Here is a 23714-nt window from a genome sequence, read left to right on the forward strand (position 1 = left end):
TGCAGGCAGGTTCAAGGTGTTCCTTTTGTGGTTAGACTCTCGTGGAAATGCCAGCTAAGCTCACTTGAGAAGTACAAGTGCCAGAGTTGCTTTCCGGGGCAGCATAAAGAGATCAAGTTCGTAGCATGCGGGTACTGATTTCCTCCTAAGCTGTGCATTCACAGGCAGCTTGAATGTGTTCATTTTGTGGATAGAGACTCGTGGGGATGCCGGCTAAGCTCACTCGGGAAGTACAAGTGCCAGAGTTCCTTTCCGGGGCACCATCAAGAGATCAAATTCGTAGCATGCGGGTACTGCTTTCCTCCTAAGCTGTGCATTCGCAGGGAGCTTCAAGTTGTTGTTTTGTGGTTACACTCTCGTGGAGAGGCCGGCTAAGCTCACTTGAGAAGTACAAGTGCCAGAGTTCCTTTCCGGGGCACCATGGAGCCATCAAATTCGTTGCAGGCGGGTAAGGTTTCCTCCTAAACTGTGCATTCGCAGGCAGGTTCAAGGTGTTCCTTTTGTGGTTAGACTCTCTTGGAAATGCCAGCTAAGCTCACTTGAGAAGTACAAGTGCCAGAGTTCCTTTCCAGGACACCATAAAGAGATCAAATTCGTAGCATGCGGGTACTGCTTTCCTCCTAAGCTGTGCATTCACAGGCAGCTTGAAGGTGTTCATTTTGTGGATAGAGTCTCGTGGGGATGCCGGCTAAGCTCACTCGGGAAGTACAAGTGCCAGAGTTCCTTTCGGGGGCACCATCAAGTGATCAAATTCGTAGCATGCGGGTACTGCTTTCCTCCTAAGCTGTGCATTCGCAGCCAGCTTGAAGGTGTTCATTTTTTGGATGGAGTCTCGTGGGGATGCCGGCTAAGGTAACTTGGGAAGTACAAGTGCCAGAGTTCCTTTCCGGGGCACCATCAAGAGATCAAATTCGTACCATGCGGGTAAAGCTTTCCTCCTAAGCTGTGCATTTGCAGGCAGCTTCAAGTTGTTGTTTTGTGGTTACACTCTCGTGGAGAGGCCGGCTAAGCTTACTTGAGAAGTACAAGTGCCAGAATTCCTTTCCGGGGCAGCATCAAGAGATCAAATTCGTAGCATGCGGGTACTGCTTTCCTCCTAAGCTGTGCCTTTGCAGCCAGCTTGAAGGTGTTTATTTTTTGGATAGAGTCTCGTGGGGATTCCGGCTAAGTTAACTTGGGAAATACAAGTGCCAGAGTTCCTCTCCGGGGCACCACCAAGAGATCAAATTCGTAGCATGCGGGTAAAGCTTTCCTCCTAAGCTGTGCATTCGCAGGTAGCTTCAAGGTGTTGCTCTGTGGTTACACTCTCGTGGAGAGGCCGGCGCAGCTCACTTGAGAAGTTCAAGTGCCAGAGTTTCTTTCCGGGGCACCTTCAAGACATCAAATTCGTAGCAGGCGGGTAAGGTTTCCTCCTAAACTGTGCATTCGCAGGCAGGTTCAAGGTGTTCCTTTTATGGTTAGACTCTCGTGGAAATGCCAGCTAAGCTCACTTGAGAAGTACAAGTGCCAGAGTTCCTTTCCAGGACACCATAAAGAGATCAAATTCGTAGCATGCGGGTACTGCTTTCCTCCTAAGCTGTGCATTCACAGGCAGCTTGAAGGTGTTCATTTTGTGGATAGAGTCTCGTGGGGATGCCGGCTAAGCTCACTCGGGAAGTACAAGTGCCAGAGTTCCTTTCGGGGGCACCATCAAGTGATCAAATTCGTAGCATGCTGGTACTGCTTTCCTCCTAAGCTGTGCATTCGCAGCCAGCTTGAAGGTGTTCATTTTTTGGATGGAGTCTCGTGGGGATGCCGGCTAAGATAACTTGGGAAGTACAAGTGCCAGAGTTCGTTTCCGGGGCACCATCAAGAGATCAAATTCGTACCATGCGGGTAAAGCTTTCCTCCTAAGCTGTGCATTCGCAGGCAGCTTCAAGTTGTTGTTTTGTGGTTACACTCTCGTGGAGAGGCCTGCTAAGCTCACTTGAGAAGTACAAGTGCCAGAGTTCCTTTCCGGGGCACCATCAAGAGATCAAATTCGTAGCATGCGGGTACTGCTTTCCTCCTAAGCTGTGCCTTTGCAGCCAGCTTGAAGGTGTTTATTTTTTGGATAGAGTCTCGTGGGGATGCCGGCTAAGTTAACTTGGGAAGTTCAAGTGCCAGAGTTCCTTTCCGGGGCACCATCAAGAGATCAAATTCGTAGCATGCGGGTAAAGCTTTCCTCCTATGCTGTGCATTCACAGGTAGCTTCAAGGTGTTGTTTTGTGGTTACACTCTCGTGGAGAGTCCGGCGAAGCTCACTTGAGAAGTTCAAGTGCCAGAGAGCATTTCCGGGGCACCTTCAAGACATCAAATTCGTAGCATGCGGGTAAAGCTTTCCTCCTACACTGTGCATTCGCAGGCAGGTTGAAGGTGATCATTTTGTGGATAGAGTCTCGTGGGGATGCCGACTAAGCTCACTTGGGAAGAACAAGTGCCAGAGTTCCTTTCCGGGGCACCACCAAGAGATCAAATTCGTAGCATGCGTGTAAAGCTTTCCTCCTAACCTGTGCATTCGAACGCAGCTTCAAGGTGTTGTTTTGTGGTTACACTCCCCTGGAGAGGCCCGCTAAGCTCACTTGAGAAGTACAAGTGCCAGAGTTCCTTTCCGGGGCACCACCAAGAGATCAAATTCGTAGCATGCGGGTAAAGCTTTCCTCCTAAGCTGTGCATTCGCAGGTAGCTTCAAGGTGTTGTTCTGTGGTTACACTCTCGTGGAGAGGCCGGCGCAGCTCACTTGAGAAGTTCATATGCCAGAGTTTCTTTCCGGGGCACCTTCAAGACATCATATTCGTAGCAGGCGGGTAAGGTTTCCTCCTAAACTGTGCATTCGCAGGCAGGTTCAAGGTGTTCCTTTTGTGGTTAGACTCTCGTGGAAATGCCAGCTAAGCTCACTTGAGAAGTACAAGTGCCAGAGTTCCTTTCCAGGACACCATAAAGAGATCAAATTCGTAGCATGCGGGTACTGCTTTCCTCCTAAGCTGTGCATTCACAGGCAGCTTGAAGGTGTTCATTTTGTGGATAGAGTCTCGTGGGGATGCCGGCTAAGCTCACTCGGGAAGTACAAGTGCCAGAGTTCCTTTCGGGGGCACCATCAAGTGATCAAATTCGTAGCATGCGGGAAAAGCTTTCCTCCTAACCTGTGCATTCGCAGGGAGCTTCAAGTTGTTGTTTTGTGGTTACACTCTCGTGGAGAGGCCGGCTAAGCTCACTTGAGTAGTACAAGTGCTAGAGTTCCTTTCCGGGGCACCATCAAGACATCAAATTCGTTGCAGGCGGGTAAGGTTTCCTCCTAAACTGTGCATTCGCAGGCAGGATCAAGGTGTTTCTTTTGTGGATAGACTCTCGTGGAAATGCCAGCTAAGCTCACTTGAGAAGTACAAGTGCCAGAGTTCCTTTCCAGGACACCATAAAGAGATCAAATTCGTAGCATGCTGGTACTGCTTTCCTCCAAAGCTGTGCATTCACAGGCAGCTTGAAGGTGTTCATTTTGTGGATAGAGTCTCGTGGGGATGCCGGCTAAGCTCACTCGGGAAGTACAAGTTCCAGAGTTCCTTTCGGGGGCACCATCAAGTGATCAAATTCGTAGCATGCGGCTACTGCTTTCCTCCTAAGCTGTGCATTCGTAGCCAGATTGAAGGTGTTCATTTTTTGGATGGAGTCTCGTGGGGATGCCGGCTAAGATAACTTGGGAAGTACAAGTGACAGAGTTCGTTTCCGGGGCACCATCAAGAGATCAAATTCGTACCATGCGGGTAAAGCTTTCCTCCTAAGCTGTGCATTCGCAGGCAGCTTCAAGTTGTTGTTTTGTGGTTACACTCTCGTGGAGAGGCCGGCTAAGCTCACTTGAGAAGTACAAGTGCCAGAGTTCCTTTCCGGGGCACCATCAAGAGATCAAATTCGTAGCATGCGGGTACTGCTTTCCTCCTAAGCTGTGCCTTTGCAGACAGCTTGAAGGTGTTTATTTTTTGGATAGAGTCTCGTGGGGATGCCGGCTAAGTTACCTTGGGAAGTACAAGTGCCAGAGTTCCTTTCCGGGGCACCATCAAGAGATCAAATTCGTAGCATGCGGGTAAAGCTTTCCTCCTATGCTGTGCATTCACAGGTAGCTTCAAGGTGTTGTTTTGTGGTTACACTCTCGTGGAGAGTCCGGCGAAGCTCACTTGAGAAGTTCAAGTGCCAGAGAGCATTTCCGGGGCACCTTCAAGACATCAAATTCGTAGCATGCGGGTAAAGCTTTCCTCCTACACTGTGCATTCGCAGGCAGGTTGAAGGTGATCATTTTGTGGATAGAGTCTCGTGGGGATGCGGGCTAAGCTCACTTGGGAAGAACAAGTGCCAGAGTTCCTTTCCGGGGCACCACCAAGAGATCAAATTCGTAGCATGCGTGTAAAGCTTTCCTCCTAACCTGTGCATTCGAAGGCAGCTTCAAGGCGTTGTTTTGTGGTTACAATCCCGTGGAGAGGCCCGCTAAGCTCACTTGAGAAGTACAAGTGCCAGAGTTACTTTCCGGGGCACCTTCAAGACATCAAATTCGTAGCAGGCGGGTAAGGTTTCCTCCTAAACTGTGCATTCGCAGGCAGGTTCAAGGTGTTCCTTTTGTGGTTAGACTCTCGTGGAAATGCCAGCTAAGCTCACTTGAGAAGTACAAGTGCCAGAGTTGCTTTCCGGGGCAGCATAAAGAGATCAAGTTCGTGGCATGCGGGTACTGCTTTCCTCCTAAGCTGTGCATTCGCAGGTAGCTTCAAGGTGTTGTTTTGTGGTTACACTCTCGTGGACAGTCCGGCGAAGCTCACTTGAGAAGTTCAAGTGCCAGAGATCATTTCCGGGGCATCTTCAAGACATCAAATTCGTAGCATGCGGGTAAAGCTTTCCTCCTACACTGTGCATTCGCAGGCAGGTTGAAGGTGATCATTTTGTGGATAGAGTCTCGTGGGGATGCCGGCTAAGTTAACTTGGGAAGTACAAGTGCCAGAGTTCCTTTCCGGGGCACCATCAAGAAATCAAATTCGTAGCATGCGGGTAAAGCTTTCCTCCTAAGCTGTGCATTCGCAGGTAGCTTCAAGGTGTTGTTTTGTGGTTACACTCTCGTGGAGAGTCCGGCGAAGCTCACTTGAGAAGTTCAAGTGCCAGAGATCATTTCCGGGTCACCTTCAAGACATCAAATTCGTAGCAGGCGGGTAAGGTTTCCTCCTAAACTGTGCATTCGCAGGCAGGTTCAAGGTGTTCCTTTTGTGGTTAGACTCTCGTGGAAATGCCAGCTAAGCTCACTTGAGAAGTACAAGTGCCAGAGTTCCTTTCCGGGACACCATAAAGAGATCAAATTCGTAGCATGCGGGTACTGCTTTCCTCCTAAGCTGTGCATTCACAGGCAGCTTGAAGGTGTTCATTTTGTGGATAGAGTCTCGTGGGGATGCCGGCTAAGCTCACTCGGGAAGTACAAGTGCCAGAGTTCCTTTCGGGGGAACCATCAAGTGATCAAATTCGTAGCATGCTGGTACTGCTTTCCTCCTAAGCTGTGCATTCGCAGCCAGCTTGAAGCTGTTCATTTTTTGGATGGAGTCTCGTGGGGATGCCGGCTAAGATAACTTGGGAAGTACAAGTGCCAGAGTTCGTTTCCGGGGCACCATCAAGAGATCAAATTCGTACCATGCGGGTAAAGCTTTCCTCCTAAGCTGTGCATTCGCAGGCAGCTTCAAGTTGTTGTTTTGTGGTTACACTCTCGTGGAGAGGCCGGCTAAGCTCACTTGAGAAGTACAAGTGCCAGAGTTCCTTTCCGGGGCACCATCAAGAGATCAAATTCGTAGCATGCGGGTACTGCTTTCCTCCTAAGCTGTGCCTTTGCAGCCAGCTTGAAGGTGTTTATTTTTTGGATAGAGTCTCGTGGGGATGCCGGCTAAGTTAACTTGGGAAGTTCAAGTGCCAGAGTTCCTTTCCGGGGCACCATCAAGAGATCAAATTCGTAGCATGCGGGTAAAGCTTTCCTCCTATGCTGTGCATTCACAGGTAGCTTCAAGGTGTTGTTTTGTGGTTACACTCTCGTGGAGAGTCCGGCGAAGCTCACTTGAGAAGTTCAAGTGCCAGAGAGCATTTCCGGGGCACCTTCAAGGCATCAAATTCGTAGCATGCGGGTAAAGCTTTCCTCCTACACTGTGCATTCGCAGGCAGGTTGAAGGTGATCATTTTGTGGATAGAGTCTCGTGGGGATGCCGGCTAAGCTCACTTGGGAAGAACAAGTGCCAGAGTTCCTTTCCGGGGCACCACCAAGAGATCAAATTCGTAGCATGCGTGTAAAGCTTTCCTCCTAACCTGTGCATTCGAACGCAGCTTCAAGGTGTTGTTTTGTGGTTACACTCCCCTGGAGAGGCCCGCTAAGCTCACTTGAGAAGTACAAGTGCCAGAGTTACTTTCCGGGGCACCTTCAAGACATCAAATTCGTAGCAGGCGGGTAAGGTTTCCTCCTAAACTGTGCATTTGCAGGCAGGTTCAAGGTGTTCCTTTTGTGGTTAGACTCTCGTGGAAATGCCAGCTAAGCTCACTTGAGAAGTACAAGTGCCAGAGTTGCTTTCCGGGGCAGCATAAAGAGATCAAGTTCGTAGCATGCGGGTACTGATTTCCTCCTAAGCTGTGCATTCACAGGCAGCTTGAATGTGTTCATTTTGTGGATAGAGACTCGTGGGGATGCCGGCTAAGCTCACTCGGGAAGTACAAGTGCCAGAGTTCCTTTCCGGGGCACCATCAAGAGATCAAATTCGTAGCATGCGGGTACTGCTTTCCTCCTAAGCTGTGCATTCGCAGGGAGCTTCAAGTTGTTGTTTTGTGGTTACACTCTCGTGGAGAGGCCGGCTAAGCTCACTTGAGAAGTACAAGTGCCAGAGTTCCTTTCCGGGGCACCATGGAGCCATCAAATTCGTTGCAGGCGGGTAAGGTTTCCTCCTAAACTGTGCATTCGCAGGCAGGTTCAAGGTGTTCCTTTTGTGGTTAGACTCTCTTGGAAATGCCAGCTAAGCTCACTTGAGAAGTACAAGTGCCAGAGTTCCTTTCCAGGACACCATAAAGAGATCAAATTCGTAGCATGCGGGTACTGCTTTCCTCCTAAGCTGTGCATTCACAGGCAGCTTGAAGGTGTTCATTTTGTGGATAGAGTCTCGTGGGGATGCCGGCTAAGCTCACTCGGGAAGTACAAGTGCCAGAGTTCCTTTCGGGGGCACCATCAAGTGATCAAATTCGTAGCATGCGGGTACTGCTTTCCTCCTAAGCTGTGCATTCGCAGCCAGCTTGAAGGTGTTCATTTTTTGGATGGAGTCTCGTGGGGATGCCGGCTAAGGTAACTTGGGAAGTACAAGTGCCAGAGTTCCTTTCCGGGGCACCATCAAGAGATCAAATTCGTACCATGCGGGTAAAGCTTTCCTCCTAAGCTGTGCATTTGCAGGCAGCTTCAAGTTGTTGTTTTGTGGTTACACTCTCGTGGAGAGGCCGGCTAAGCTTACTTGAGAAGTACAAGTGCCAGAATTCCTTTCCGGGGCAGCATCAAGAGATCAAATTCGTAGCATGCGGGTACTGCTTTCCTCCTAAGCTGTGCCTTTGCAGCCAGCTTGAAGGTGTTTATTTTTTGGATAGAGTCTCGTGGGGATTCCGGCTAAGTTAACTTGGGAAATACAAGTGCCAGAGTTCCTCTCCGGGGCACCACCAAGAGATCAAATTCGTAGCATGCGGGTAAAGCTTTCCTCCTAAGCTGTGCATTCGCAGGTAGCTTCAAGGTGTTGCTCTGTGGTTACACTCTCGTGGAGAGGCCGGCGCAGCTCACTTGAGAAGTTCAAGTGCCAGAGTTTCTTTCCGGGGCACCTTCAAGACATCAAATTCGTAGCAGGCGGGTAAGGTTTCCTCCTAAACTGTGCATTCGCAGGCAGGTTCAAGGTGTTCCTTTTATGGTTAGACTCTCGTGGAAATGCCAGCTAAGCTCACTTGAGAAGTACAAGTGCCAGAGTTCCTTTCCAGGACACCATAAAGAGATCAAATTCGTAGCATGCGGGTACTGCTTTCCTCCTAAGCTGTGCATTCACAGGCAGCTTGAAGGTGTTCATTTTGTGGATAGAGTCTCGTGGGGATGCCGGCTAAGCTCACTCGGGAAGTACAAGTGCCAGAGTTCCTTTCGGGGGCACCATCAAGTGATCAAATTCGTAGCATGCTGGTACTGCTTTCCTCCTAAGCTGTGCATTCGCAGCCAGCTTGAAGGTGTTCATTTTTTGGATGGAGTCTCGTGGGGATGCCGGCTAAGATAACTTGGGAAGTACAAGTGCCAGAGTTCGTTTCCGGGGCACCATCAAGAGATCAAATTCGTACCATGCGGGTAAAGCTTTCCTCCTAAGCTGTGCATTCGCAGGCAGCTTCAAGTTGTTGTTTTGTGGTTACACTCTCGTGGAGAGGCCGGCTAAGCTCACTTGAGAAGTACAAGTGCCAGAGTTCCTTTCCGGGGCACCATCAAGAGATCAAATTCGTAGCATGCGGGTACTGCTTTCCTCCTAAGCTGTGCCTTTGCAGCCAGCTTGAAGGTGTTTATTTTTTGGATAGAGTCTCGTGGGGATGCCGGCTAAGTTAACTTGGGAAGTTCAAGTGCCAGAGTTCCTTTCCGGGGCACCATCAAGAGATCAAATTCGTAGCATGCGGGTAAAGCTTTCCTCCTATGCTGTGCATTCACAGGTAGCTTCAAGGTGTTGTTTTGTGGTTACACTCTCGTGGAGAGTCCGGCGAAGCTCACTTGAGAAGTTCAAGTGCCAGAGAGCATTTCCGGGGCACCTTCAAGACATCAAATTCGTAGCATGCGGGTAAAGCTTTCCTCCTACACTGTGCATTCGCAGGCAGGTTGAAGGTGATCATTTTGTGGATAGAGTCTCGTGGGGATGCCGACTAAGCTCACTTGGGAAGAACAAGTGCCAGAGTTCCTTTCCGGGGCACCACCAAGAGATCAAATTCGTAGCATGCGTGTAAAGCTTTCCTCCTAACCTGTGCATTCGAACGCAGCTTCAAGGTGTTGTTTTGTGGTTACACTCCCCTGGAGAGGCCCGCTAAGCTCACTTGAGAAGTACAAGTGCCAGAGTTCCTTTCCGGGGCACCACCAAGAGATCAAATTCGTAGCATGCGGGTAAAGCTTTCCTCCTAAGCTGTGCATTCGCAGGTAGCTTCAAGGTGTTGTTCTGTGGTTACACTCTCGTGGAGAGGCCGGCGCAGCTCACTTGAGAAGTTCATATGCCAGAGTTTCTTTCCGGGGCACCTTCAAGACATCATATTCGTAGCAGGCGGGTAAGGTTTCCTCCTAAACTGTGCATTCGCAGGCAGGTTCAAGGTGTTCCTTTTGTGGTTAGACTCTCGTGGAAATGCCAGCTAAGCTCACTTGAGAAGTACAAGTGCCAGAGTTCCTTTCCAGGACACCATAAAGAGATCAAATTCGTAGCATGCGGGTACTGCTTTCCTCCTAAGCTGTGCATTCACAGGCAGCTTGAAGGTGTTCATTTTGTGGATAGAGTCTCGTGGGGATGCCGGCTAAGCTCACTCGGGAAGTACAAGTGCCAGAGTTCCTTTCGGGGGCACCATCAAGTGATCAAATTCGTAGCATGCGGGAAAAGCTTTCCTCCTAACCTGTGCATTCGCAGGGAGCTTCAAGTTGTTGTTTTGTGGTTACACTCTCGTGGAGAGGCCGGCTAAGCTCACTTGAGTAGTACAAGTGCTAGAGTTCCTTTCCGGGGCACCATCAAGACATCAAATTCGTTGCAGGCGGGTAAGGTTTCCTCCTAAACTGTGCATTCGCAGGCAGGATCAAGGTGTTTCTTTTGTGGATAGACTCTCGTGGAAATGCCAGCTAAGCTCACTTGAGAAGTACAAGTGCCAGAGTTCCTTTCCAGGACACCATAAAGAGATCAAATTCGTAGCATGCTGGTACTGCTTTCCTCCAAAGCTGTGCATTCACAGGCAGCTTGAAGGTGTTCATTTTGTGGATAGAGTCTCGTGGGGATGCCGGCTAAGCTCACTCGGGAAGTACAAGTTCCAGAGTTCCTTTCGGGGGCACCATCAAGTGATCAAATTCGTAGCATGCGGCTACTGCTTTCCTCCTAAGCTGTGCATTCGTAGCCAGATTGAAGGTGTTCATTTTTTGGATGGAGTCTCGTGGGGATGCCGGCTAAGATAACTTGGGAAGTACAAGTGCCAGAGTTCGTTTCCGGGGCACCATCAAGAGATCAAATTCGTACCATGCGGGTAAAGCTTTCCTCCTAAGCTGTGCATTCGCAGGCAGCTTCAAGTTGTTGTTTTGTGGTTACACTCTCGTGGAGAGGCCGGCTAAGCTCACTTGAGAAGTACAAGTGCCAGAGTTCCTTTCCGGGGCACCATCAAGAGATCAAATTCGTAGCATGCGGGTACTGCTTTCCTCCTAAGCTGTGCCTTTGCAGACAGCTTGAAGGTGTTTATTTTTTGGATAGAGTCTCGTGGGGATGCCGGCTAAGTTACCTTGGGAAGTACAAGTGCCAGAGTTCCTTTCCGGGGCACCATCAAGAGATCAAATTCGTAGCATGCGGGTAAAGCTTTCCTCCTATGCTGTGCATTCACAGGTAGCTTCAAGGTGTTGTTTTGTGGTTACACTCTCGTGGAGAGTCCGGCGAAGCTCACTTGAGAAGTTCAAGTGCCAGAGAGCATTTCCGGGGCACCTTCAAGACATCAAATTCGTAGCATGCGGGTAAAGCTTTCCTCCTACAATGTGCATTCGCAGGCAGGTTGAAGGTGATCATTTTGTGGATAGAGTCTCGTGGGGATGCGGGCTAAGCTCACTTGGGAAGAACAAGTGCCAGAGTTCCTTTCCGGGGCACCACCAAGAGATCAAATTCGTAGCATGCGTGTAAAGCTTTCCTCCTAACCTGTGCATTCGAAGGCAGCTTCAAGGCGTTGTTTTGTGGTTACAATCCCGTGGAGAGGCCCGCTAAGCTCACTTGAGAAGTACAAGTGCCAGAGTTACTTTCCGGGGCACCTTCAAGACATCAAATTAGTAGCAGGCGGGTAAGGTTTCCTCCTAAACTGTGCATTCGCAGGCAGGTTCAAGGTGTTCCTTTTGTGGTTAGACTCTCGTGGAAATGCCAGCTAAGCTCACTTGAGAAGTACAAGTGCCAGAGTTGCTTTCCGGGGCAGCATAAAGAGATCAAGTTCGTGGCATGCGGGTACTGCTTTCCTCCTAAGCTGTGCATTCGCAGGTAGCTTCAAGGTGTTGTTTTGTGGTTACACTCTCATGGACAGTCCGGCGAAGCTCACTTGAGAAGTTCAAGTGCCAGAGATCATTTCCGGGGCATCTTCAAGACATCAAATTCGTAGCATGCGGGTAAAGCTTTCCTCCTACACTGTGCATTCGCAGGCAGGTTGAAGGTGATCATTTTGTGGATAGAGTCTCGTGGGGATGCCGGCTAAGTTAACTTGGGAAGTACAAGTGCCAGAGTTCCTTTCCGGGGCACCATCAAGAAATCAAATTCGTAGCATGCGGGTAAAGCTTTCCTCCTAAGCTGTGCATTCGCAGGTAGCTTCAAGGTGTTGTTTTGTGGTTACACTCTCGTGGAGAGTCCGGCGAAGCTCACTTGAGAAGTTCAAGTGCCAGAGATCATTTCCGGGTCACCTTCAAGACATCAAATTCGTAGCAGGCGGGTAAGGTTTCCTCCTAAACTGTGCATTCGCAGGCAGGTTCAAGGTGTTCCTTTTGTGGTTAGACTCTCGTGGAAATGCCAGCTAAGCTCACTTGAGAAGTACAAGTGCCAGAGTTCCTTTCCGGGACACCATAAAGAGATCAAATTCGTAGCATGCGGGTACTGCTTTCCTCCTAAGCTGTGCATTCACAGGCAGCTTGAAGGTGTTCATTTTGTGGATAGAGTCTCGTGGGGATGCCGGCTAAGCTCACTCGGGAAGTACAAGTGCCAGAGTTCCTTTCGGGGGAACCATCAAGTGATCAAATTCGTAGCATGCTGGTACTGCTTTCCTCCTAAGCTGTGCATTCGCAGCCAGCTTGAAGGTGTTCATTTTTTGGATGGAGTCTCGTGGGGATGCCGGCTAAGATAACTTGGGAAGTACAAGTGCCAGAGTTCGTTTCCGGGGCACCATCAAGAGATCAAATTCGTACCATGCGGGTAAAGCTTTCCTCCTAAGCTGTGCATTCGCAGGCAGCTTCAAGTTGTTGTTTTGTGGTTACACTCTCGTGGAGAGGCCGGCTAAGCTCACTTGAGAAGTACAAGTGCCAGAGTTCCTTTCCGGGGCACCATCAAGAGATCAAATTCGTAGCATGCGGGTACTGCTTTCCTCCTAAGCTGTGCCTTTGCAGCCAGCTTGAAGGTGTTTATTTTTTGGATAGAGTCTCGTGGGGATGCCGGCTAAGTTAACTTGGGAAGTTCAAGTGCCAGAGTTCCTTTCCGGGGCACCATCAAGAGATCAAATTCGTAGCATGCGGGTAAAGCTTTCCTCCTATGCTGTGCATTCACAGGTAGCTTCAAGGTGTTGTTTTGTGGTTACACTCTCGTGGAGAGTCCGGCGAAGCTCACTTGAGAAGTTCAAGTGCCAGAGAGCATTTCCGGGGCACCTTCAAGGCATCAAATTCGTAGCATGCGGGTAAAGCTTTCCTCCTACACTGTGCATTCGCAGGCAGGTTGAAGGTGATCATTTTGTGGATAGAGTCTCGTGGGGATGCCGGCTAAGCTCACTTGGGAAGAACAAGTGCCAGAGTTCCTTTCCGGGGCACCACCAAGAGATCAAATTCGTAGCATGCGTGTAAAGCTTTCCTCCTAACGGGTGCATTCGAACGCAGCTTCAAGGTGTTGTTTTGTGGTTACACTCCCCTGGAGAGGCCCGCTAAGCTCACTTGAGAAGTACAAGTGCCAGAGTTACTTTCCGGGGCACCTTCAAGACATCAAATTCGTAGCAGGCGGGTAAGGTTTCCTCCTAAACTGTGCATTTGCAGGCAGGTTCAAGGTGTTCCTTTTGTGGTTAGACTCTCGTGGAAATGCCAGCTAAGCTCACTTGAGAAGTACAAGTGCCAGAGTTGCTTTCCGGGGCAGCATAAAGAGATCAAGTTCGTAGCATGCGGGTACTGATTTCCTCCTAAGCTGTGCATTCACAGGCAGCTTGAATGTGTTCATTTTGTGGATAGAGACTCGTGGGGATGCCGGCTAAGCTCACTCGGGAAGTACAAGTGCCAGAGTTCCTTTCCGGGGCACCATCAAGAGATCAAATTCGTAGCATGCGGGTACTGCTTTCCTCCTAAGCTGTGCATTCGCAGGGAGCTTCAAGTTGTTGTTTTGTGGTTACACTCTCGTGGAGAGGCCGGCTAAGCTCACTTGAGAAGTACAAGTGCCAGAGTTCCTTTCCGGGGCACCATGGAGCCATCAAATTCGTTGCAGGCGGGTAAGGTTTCCTCCTAAACTGTGCATTCGCAGGCAGGTTCAAGGTGTTCCTTTTGTGGTTAGACTCTCTTGGAAATGCCAGCTAAGCTCACTTGAGAAGTACAAGTGCCAGAGTTCCTTTCCAGGACACCATAAAGAGATCAAATTCGTAGCATGCGGGTACTGCTTTCCTCCTAAGCTGTGCATTCACAGGCAGCTTGAAGGTGTTCATTTTGTGGATAGAGTCTCGTGGGGATGCCGGCTAAGCTCACTCGGGAAGTACAAGTGCCAGAGTTCCTTTCGGGGGCACCATCAAGTGATCAAATTCGTAGCATGCGGGTACTGCTTTCCTCCTAAGCTGTGCATTCGCAGCCAGCTTGAAGGTGTTCATTTTTTGGATGGAGTCTCGTGGGGATGCCGGCTAAGGAAACTTGGGAAGTACAAGTGCCAGAGTTCCTTTCCGGGGCACCATCAAGAGATCAAATTCGTACCATGCGGGTAAAGCTTTCCTCCTAAGCTGTGCATTTGCAGGCAGCTTCAAGTTGTTGTTTTGTGGTTACACTCTCGTGGAGAGGCCGGCTAAGCTTACTTGAGAAGTACAAGTGCCAGAATTCCTTTCCGGGGCAGCATCAAGAGATCAAATTCGTAGCATGCGGGTACTGCTTTCCTCCTAAGCTGTGACTTTGCAGCCAGCTTGAAGGTGTTTATTTTTTGGATAGAGTCTCGTGGGGATTCCGGCTAAGTTAACTTGGGAAGTTCAAGTGCCAGAGTTCCTTTCCGGGGCACCATCAAGAGATCAAATTTGTAGCATGCGGGTAAAGATTTCCTCCTATGCTGTGCATTCGCAGGTAGCTTCAAGGTGTTGTTTTGTGGTTACACTCTCGTGGAGAGTCCGGCGAAGCTCACTTGAGAAGTTCAAGTGCCAGAGATCCTTTCCGGGGCACCTTCAAGACATCAAATTCGTAGCATGCGGGTAAAGCTTTCCTCCTACAGTGTGCATTCGCAGGCAGGTTGAAGGTGATCATTTTGTGGATAGAGTCTCGTGGGGATGCCGGCTAAGCTCACTTGGGAAGAACAAGTGCCAGAGTTCCTTTCCGGGGCACCACCAAGAGATCAAATTCGTAGCATGCGTGTAAAGCCTTCCTCCTAACCTGTGCATTCGAAGGCAGCTTCAAGGCGTTGTTTTGTGGTTACACTCCCGTGGAGAGGCCCGCTAAGCTCACTTGAGAAGTACAAGTGCCAGAGTTACTTTCCGGGGCACCTTCAAGACATCAAATTCGTAGCAGGCGGGTAAGATTTCCTCCTAAACTGTGCATTCGCAGGCAGGTTCAAGGTGTTCCTTTTGTGGTTAGACTCTCGTGGAAATGCCAGCTAAGCTCACTTGAGAAGTACAAGTGCCAGAGTTGCTTTCCAGGGCAGCATAAAGAGATCAAGTTCGTAGCATGCGGGTACTGCTTTCCTCCTAAGCTGTGCATTCACAGGCAGCTTGAATGTGTTCATTTTGTGGATAGAGTCTCGTGGGGATGCCGGCTAAGCTCACTCGGGAAGTACAAGTGCCAGAGTTCGTTTCCGGGGCACCATCAAGAGATCAAATTCGTAGCATGCGGGTAAAGCTTTCCTCCTAAGCTGTGCATTCGCAGGGAGCTTTAAGTTGTTGTTTTGTGGTTACACTCTCGTGGAGAGGCCAGCTAAGCTCACTTGAGAAGTACAAGTGCCAGAGTTCCTTTCCGGGGCACCATCAAGACATCAAATTCGTTGCAGGCGGGTAAGGTTTCCTCCTAAACTGTGCATTCGCAGGCAGGTTCAAGGTGTTCCTTTTGTGGTTAGACTCTCGTGGAAATGCCAGCTAAGCTCACTTGAGAAGTACAAGTGCCAGAGTTCCTTTCCAGGACACCATAAAGAGATCAAATTCGTAGCATGCGGGTACTGCTTTCCTCCTAAGCTGTGCATTCGCAGCCAGGTTGAAGGTGTTCATTTTTTGTATAGAGTCTCGTGGGGATGCCGGCTAAGTTAACTTGGTAAGTACAAGTGCCAGAGTTCCTTTCCGGGGTACCATCAATAGATCAAATTCGTACCATGCGGGTAAAGCTTTCCTCCTAAGCTGTGCATTCGCAGGCAGCTTCAAGTTGTTGTTTTGTGGTTACACTCTCGTGGAGAGGACGGCTAAGCTCACTTGAGAAGTACAAGTGCCAGAGTTCCTTTCCGGGGCACCATCAAGAGATCAAATTCGTAGCATGCGGGTACTGCTTTCCTCCTAAGCTGTGCCTTTGCAGCCAGCTTGAAGGTGTTCATTTTTTGTATAGAGTCTCGTGGGGATGCCGGCTAAGCTCACTTGGGAAGAACAAGTGCCAGAGTTCCTTTCCAGGGCACCACCAAGAGATCAAATTAGTAGCATGCGGGTAAAGCTTTCCTTCTAACCTGTGCATTCGCAGGCAGCTTCAAGGTGTTGTTTTGTGGTTACACTCTCGTGGATAGGCCAGCTAAGCTCACTTGAGAAGTACAAGTGCCAGAGTTACTTTCCGGGGCACCTTCAAGACATCAAATTCGTAGCAGGCGGGTAAGGTTTCCTCCTAAACTGTGCATTCGCAGGCAGGTTCAAGGTGTTCCTTTTGTGGTTAGACTCTCGTGGAAATGCCAGCTAAGCTCACTTGAGAAGTACAAGTTCCAGAGTTCCTTTCCGGGGCACCATCAAGACATCAAATTCGTAGCAGGCGGGTAAGGTTTCCTCCTAAACTGTGCATTCGCAGGCAGGTTCAAGGTGTTCCTTTTGTGGTTAGACTCTCGTGGAAATGCCAGCTAAGCTCACTTGAGAAGTACAAGTGCCAGAGTTCCTTTCCAGGACACCATAAAGAGATCAAATTCGTAGCATGCGGGTACTGTTTTCCTCCTAAGCTGTTCATTCGCAGCCAGCTTGAAGGTGTTCATTTTTTGGATCGAGTCTCGTGGGGATGCCGGCTATGTTAACTTGGGAAGTACAAGTGCCAGAGTCCCTTTCCGGGGCACCATCAAGAGATCAAATTCGTACCATGCGGGTAAAGCTTTCCTCCTAAGCTGTGCATTCACAGGCAGCTTCAAGTTGTTGTTTTGTGGTTACACTCTCGTGGAGAGGCCGGCTAAGCTCACTTGAGAAGTACAAGTGCCAGAGTTCCTTTCCGGGGCACCATCAAGAGATCAAATTCTTAGCATGCGGGTACTGCTTTCCTCCTAAGCTGTGCCTTTGCAGCCAGCTTGAAGGTGTTTATTTTTTGGATAGAGTCTCGTCTGGATGCCGGCTAAGTTAACTTGGGAAGTTCAAGTGCCAGAGTTCCTTTCCGGGGCACCATCAAGAGATCAAATTCGTAGCATGCGGGTAAAGCTTTCCTCCTAAGCTGTGCATTCGCAGGTAGCTTCAAGGTGTTGTTCTGTGGTTACAGTCTCGTGGAGAGGCTGGCGCAGCTCACTTGAGAAGTTCAAGTGCCAGAGTTTCTTTCCGGGGCACTTTCAAGACATCAAATTCGTACCATGCGAGTAAAGCATTACTCCTACACTGTGCATTCGCAGGCAGGTTGAAGGTGATCATTTTGTGGATAGAGTCTCGTGGGGATGCCGGCTAAGCTCACTTGGGAAGTACAAGTGCCAGAGTTCCTTTCCGGGGCTCCATCGAGAGATCAAATTCGTAGCATGCGGGTAAAGCTTTCCTCCTAACCTGTGCATTCGCAGACAGCTTCAAGGTGTTGTTTTGTGGTTACACTCTCGTGGAGAGGCCAGCTAAGCTCACTTGAGAAGTACAAGTGCCAGAGTTACTTTCCGCGGCACCTTCAAGACATCAAATTCGTAGCAGGCGGGTAAGGTTTCCTCCTAAACTGTGCATTCGCAGGCAGGTTCAAGGTGTTCCTTTTGTGGTTAGACTCTCGTGGAAATGCCAGCTAAGCTCACTTGAGAAGTACAAGTGCCAGAGTTCCTTTCCAGGACACCATAAAGAGATCAAATTCGTAGCATGCGGGTACTGCTTTCCTCCTAAGCTGTGCATTCACAGGCAGCTTGAAGGTGTTCATTTTGTGGATAGAGTCTCGTGGGGATGCCGGCTAAGCTCACTCGGGAAGTACAAGTGCCAGAGTTCCTTTCGGGGGCACCATCAAGTGATCAAATTCGTAGCATGCGGGTACTGCTTTCCTCCTAAGCTGTGCATTCACAGGCAGCTTGAAGGTGTTCATTTTTTGATGGAGTCTCGTGGGGATGCCGGCTAAGATAACTTGGGAAGTACAAGTGCCAGAGTTCCTTTCCGGGGCACCATCAAGTGATCAAATTTGTAGCATGCGGGTAAAGCTTTCCTCCTAAGCTGTGCATTCGCAGGCAGCTTCAAGTTGTTGTTTTGTGGTTACACTCTCGTGGAGAGGCCCGCTAAGCTCACTTGAGAAGTACAAGTGCCAGAGTTACTTTCCGGGGCACCTTCAAGACATCAAATTCGTAGCAGGCGGGTAAGGTTTCCTCCTAAACTGTGCATTCGCAGGCAGGTTCAAGGTGTTCCTTTTGTGGTTAGACTCTCGTGGAAATGCCAGCTAAGCTCACTTGAGAAGTACAAGTGCCAGAGTTCCTTTCCGGGGCAGCATAAAAAGATCAAATTCGTAGCATGCGGGTACTGCTTTCCTCCTAAGCTGTGCATTCACAGGCAGCTTGAATGTGTTCATTTTGTGGATAGAGACTCGTGGGGATGCCGGCTAAGCTCACTCGGGAAGTACAAGTGCCAGAGTTCCTTTCCGGGGCACCATCAAGAGATCAAATTCGTACCATGCGGGTAAAGCTTTCCTCCTAAACTGTGCATTTGCAGGCAGCTTCAAGTTGCTGTTTTGTGGTTACACTCTCGTGGAGAGGCCGGCTAAGCTCACTTGAGAAGTACAAGTGCCAGAATTCCTTTCCGGGGCACCATCAAGAGATCAAACTCGTAGCATGCGGGTACTGCTTTCCTCCTAAGCTGTGCCTTTGCAGCCAGCTTGAAGGTGTTTATTTTTTGGATAGAGTCTCGTGGCGATGCCGGCTAAGTTAACTTGGGAAGTTCAAGTGCCAGAGTTCCTTTCCGGGGCACGATCAAGAGATCAAATTCGTAGCATGCGGGTAAAGCTTTCCTCCTAAGCTGTGCATTCGCAGGTAGCTCCACGGTGTTGTTTTGTGGTTACACTCTCGTGGAGAGTCCGGCGAAGCTCACTTGAGAAGTTCAAGTGCCAGAGATCATTTCCGGGGCACCTTCAAGACATCAAATTCGTAGCATGCGGGTAAAGCTTTCCTCCTACAGTGTGCATTCGCAGGCAGGTTGAAGGTGATCATTTTGTGGATAGAGTCTCGTGGGGATGCCGGCTAAGCTCACCTGGGAAGAACAAGTGCCAGAGTTCCTTTCCGGGGCACCACCAAGAGATCAAATTCGTAGCATGCGTGTAAAGCTTTCCTCCTAACCTGTGCATTCGAAGGCAGCTTCAAGGCGTTGTTTTGTGGTTACACTCCCGTGGAGAGGCCCGCTAAGCTCACTTGAGAAGTACAAGTGCCAGAATTACTTTCCGGTGCACCTTCAAGACATCAAAATCGTTGCAGGCGGGTAAGGTTTCCTCCTAAACTGTGCATTCGCAGGCAGGTTCAAGGTGTTCCTTTTGTGGTTAGACTCTCGTGGAAATGCCAGCTAAGCTCACTTGAGAAGTACAAGGGCCAGAGTTGCTTTCCGGGGCAGCATAAAGAGATCAAATTCGTAGCATGCGGGTACTGCTTTCCTCCTAAGCTGTGCATTCACAGGCAGCTTGAATGTGTTCATTTTGTGGATAGAGACTCGTGGGGATGCAGGCTAAGCTCACTCGGGAAGTACAAGTGCCAGAGTTCCTTTCCGGGGCACCATCAAGAGATCAAATTCGTAGCATGCGTGTAAAGCTTTCCTCCTAAGCTGTGCATTCGCAGGGAGCTTCAAGTTGTTGTTTTGTGGTTACACTCTCGTGGAGAGGCCGGCTAAGCTCACTTGAGAAGTACAAGTGCCAGAGTTCCTTTCCGGGGCACCATCGAGCCATCAAATTCGTTGCAGGCGGGTAAGGTTTCCTCCTAAACTGTGCATTCGCAGGCAGGTTCAAGGTGTTCCTTTTGTGGTTAGACTCTCGTGGAAATGCCAGCTAAGCTCACTTGAGAAGTACAAGTGCCAGAGTTCCTTTCCAGGACACCAAAAAGAGATCAAATTCGTAGCATGCGGTTACTGCTTTCCTCCTAAGCTGTTTATTCACAGGCAGCTTGAAGGTGTTCATTTTGTGGATAGAGTCTCGTGGGGATGCCGGCCTAGCTCACTCGGGAACTACAAGTGCCAGAGTTCCTTTCGGGGGCACCATCAAGTGATCAAATTCGTAGCATGCGGGTACTGTTTTCCTCCTAAGCTGTGTATTCGCAGCCAGCTTGAAGGTGTTCATTTTTTGTATAGAGTCTCGTGGGGATGCCGGCTAAGTTAACTTGGTAAGTACAAGTGCCAGAGTTCCTTTCCGGGGCACCATCAAGAGATCAAATTCGTACCATGCGGGTAAAGATTTCCTCCTAAGCTGTGCATTCGCAGGCAGCTTCAAGATGTTGTTTTGTGGTTACACTCTCGTGGAGAGGCCGGCTAAGCTCACTTGAGAAGTACAAGTGCCAGAGTTCCTTTCCGGGGCACCATCAAGTGATCAAATTCGTAGTATGCGGTTTCTGCTTTCCTCCTAAGCTGTGCCTTTGCAGCCAGCTTGAAGGTGTTTATTTTTTGGATAGAGTCTCGTCGGGATGCCGGCTAAGTTAACTTGGGAAGTTCAAGTGCCAGAGTTCCTTTCCGGGGCACCATCAAGAGATCAAATTTGTAGCATGCGGGTAAAGCTTTCCTCCTAAGCTGTGCATTCGCAGGTAGCTTCAAGGTGTTGTTTTGTGGTTACACTCTCGTGGAGAGTCCGGCGAAGCTCACTTGAGAAGTTCAAGTGCCAGAGATCATTTCCGGGGCACCTTCAAGACATCAAATTCGTAGCATGCGGTTAAAGCTTTCCTCCTACACTGTGCATTCGCAGGCAGGTTGAAGGTGATCATTTTGTGGATAGAGTCTCGTGGGGATGCCGGCTAAGTTAACTTGGGAAGTTCAAGTGCCAGAGTTCCTTTCCGGGGCACCATCAAGAGATCAAATTCGTAGCATGCGGGTAAAGCTTTCCTCCTATGCTGTGCATTCGCAGGTAGCTTCAAGGTGTTGTTTTGTGGTTACACTCTCGTGGAGAGTCCGGCGAAGCTCACTTGAGAAGTTCAAGTGCCAGAGATCATTTCCGGGGCACCTTCAAGACATCAAATTCGTAGCATGCGGGTAAAGCTTTCCTCCTACACTGTGCATTCGCAGGCAGGTTGAAGGTGATCATTTTGTGGATAGAGTGTCGTGGGGTGGCCGGCTAAGCTCACTTGGGAAGAACAAGTGCCAGAGTTCCTTTCCGGGGCACCACCAAGAGATCAAATTCGTAGCATGCGGGTAAAGCTTTCCTCCTAAGCGGTGCATTCGCAGGTAGCTTCAAGGTGTTGTTCTGTGGTTACACTCTCATGGAGAGGCCGGCGCAGCTCACTTGAGAAGTTCAAGTGCCAGAGTTTCTTTACGGGGCACCTTCAAGGCATCAAATTCGTAGCAGGCGGGTAAGGTTTCCTCCTAAACTGTGCATTCGCAGGCAGGTTCAAGGTGTTCCTTTTGTGGTTAGACTCTCGTGGAAATGCCAGCTAAGCTCACTTGAGAAGTACAAGGGCCAGAGTTCCTTTCCAGGACACCATAAAGAGATCAAATTCGTAGCATGCGGGTACTGCTTTCCTCCTAAGCTGTGCATTCACAGGCAGCTTGAATGTGTTCATTTTGTGGATAGAGACTCGTGGGGATGCCGGCTAAGCTCACTCGGGAAGTACAAGTGCCAGAGTTCCTTTCCGGGGCACCATCAAGAGATCAAATTCGTACCATGCGGGTAAAGCTTTCCTCCTAAACTGTGCATTTGCAGGCAGCTTCAAGTTGCTGTTTTGTGGTTACACTCTCGTGGAGAGGCCGGCTAAGCTCACTTGAGAAGTACAAGTGCCAGAATTCCTTTCCGGGGCACCATCAAGAGATCAAACTCGTAGCATGCGGGTACTGCTTTCCTCCTAAGCTGTGCCTTTGCAGCCAGCTTGAAGGTGTTTATTTTTTGGATAGAGTCTCGTGGCGATGCCGGCTAAGTTAACTTGGGAAGTTCAAGTGCCAGAGTTCCTTTCCGGGGCACGATCAAGAGATCAAATTCGTAGCATGCGGGTAAAGCTTTCCTCCTAAGCTGTGCATTCGCAGGTAGCTCCACGGTGTTGTTTTGTGGTTACACTCTCGTGGAGAGTCCGGCGAAGCTCACTTGAGAAGTTCAAGTGCCAGAGATCATTTCCGGGGCACCTTCAAGACATCAAATTCGTAGCATGCGGGTAAAGCTTTCCTCCTACAGTGTGCATTCGCAGGCAGGTTGAAGGTGATCATTTTGTGGATAGAGTCTCGTGGGGATGCCGGCTAAGCTCACCTGGGAAGAACAAGTGCCAGAGTTCCTTTCCGGGGCACCACCAAGAGATCAAATTCGTAGCATGCGTGTAAAGCTTTCCTCCTAACCTGTGCATTCGAAGGCAGCTTCAAGGCGTTGTTTTGTGGTTACACTCCCGTGGAGAGGCCCGCTAAGCTCACTTGAGAAGTACAAGTGCCAGAATTACTTTCCGGTGCACCTTCAAGACATCAAAATCGTTGCAGGCGGGTAAGGTTTCCTCCTAAACTGTGCATTCGCAGGCAGGTTCAAGGTGTTCCTTTTGTGGTTAGACTCTCGTGGAAATGCCAGCTAAGCTCACTTGAGAAGTACAAGGGCCAGAGTTGCTTTCCGGGGCAGCATAAAGAGATCAAATTCGTAGCATGCGGGTACTGCTTTCCTCCTAAGCTGTGCATTCACAGGCAGCTTGAATGTGTTCATTTTGTGGATAGAGACTCGTGGGGATGCAGGCTAAGCTCACTCGGGAAGTACAAGTGCCAGAGTTCCTTTCCGGGGCACCATCAAGAGATCAAATTCGTAGCATGCGTGTAAAGCTTTCCTCCTAAGCTGTGCATTCGCAGGGAGCTTCAAGTTGTTGTTTTGTGGTTACACTCTCGTGGAGAGGCCGGCTAAGCTCACTTGAGAAGTACAAGTGCCAGAGTTCCTTTCCGGGGCACCATCGAGCCATCAAATTCGTTGCAGGCGGGTAAGGTTTCCTCCTAAACTGTGCATTCGCAGGCAGGTTCAAGGTGTTCCTTTTGTGGTTAGACTCTCGTGGAAATGCCAGCTAAGCTCACTTGAGAAGTACAAGTGCCAGAGTTCCTTTCCAGGACACCAAAAAGAGATCAAATTCGTAGCATGCGGTTACTGCTTTCCTCCTAAGCTGTTTATTCACAGGCAGCTTGAAGGTGTTCATTTTGTGGATAGAGTCTCGTGGGGATGCCGGCCTAGCTCACTCGGGAACTACAAGTGCCAGAGTTCCTTTCGGGGGCACCATCAAGTGATCAAATTCGTAGCATGCGGGTACTGTTTTCCTCCTAAGCTGTGTATTCGCAGCCAGCTTGAAGGTGTTCATTTTTTGTATAGAGTCTCGTGGGGATGCCGGCTAAGTTAACTTGGTAAGTACAAGTGCCAGAGTTCCTTTCCGGGGCACCATCAAGAGATCAAATTCGTACCATGCGGGTAAAGATTTCCTCCTAAGCTGTGCATTCGCAGGCAGCTTCAAGATGTTGTTTTGTGGTTACACTCTCGTGGAGAGGCCGGCTAAGCTCACTTGAGAAGTACAAGTGCCAGAGTTCCTTTCCGGGGCACCATCAAGTGATCAAATTCGTAGTATGCGGTTTCTGCTTTCCTCCTAAGCTGTGCCTTTGCAGCCAGCTTGAAGGTGTTTATTTTTTGGATAGAGTCTCGTCGGGATGCCGGCTAAGTTAACTTGGGAAGTTCAAGTGCCAGAGTTCCTTTCCGGGGCACCATCAAGAGATCAAATTTGTAGCATGCGGGTAAAGCTTTCCTCCTAAGCTGTGCATTCGCAGGTAGCTTCAAGGTGTTGTTTTGTGGTTACACTCTCGTGGAGAGTCCGGCGAAGCTCACTTGAGAAGTTCAAGTGCCAGAGATCATTTCCGGGGCACCTTCAAGACATCAAATTCGTAGCATGCGGTTAAAGCTTTCCTCCTACACTGTGCATTCGCAGGCAGGTTGAAGGTGATCATTTTGTGGATAGAGTCTCGTGGGGATGCCGGCTAAGTTAACTTGGGAAGTTCAAGTGCCAGAGTTCCTTTCCGGGGCACCATCA

The sequence above is a fragment of the Kogia breviceps genome, chromosome 5, assembly GCF_026419965.1.
Source record: "Kogia breviceps isolate mKogBre1 chromosome 5, mKogBre1 haplotype 1, whole genome shotgun sequence".
NCBI lineage: Eukaryota > Metazoa > Chordata > Mammalia > Artiodactyla > Physeteridae > Kogia > Kogia breviceps.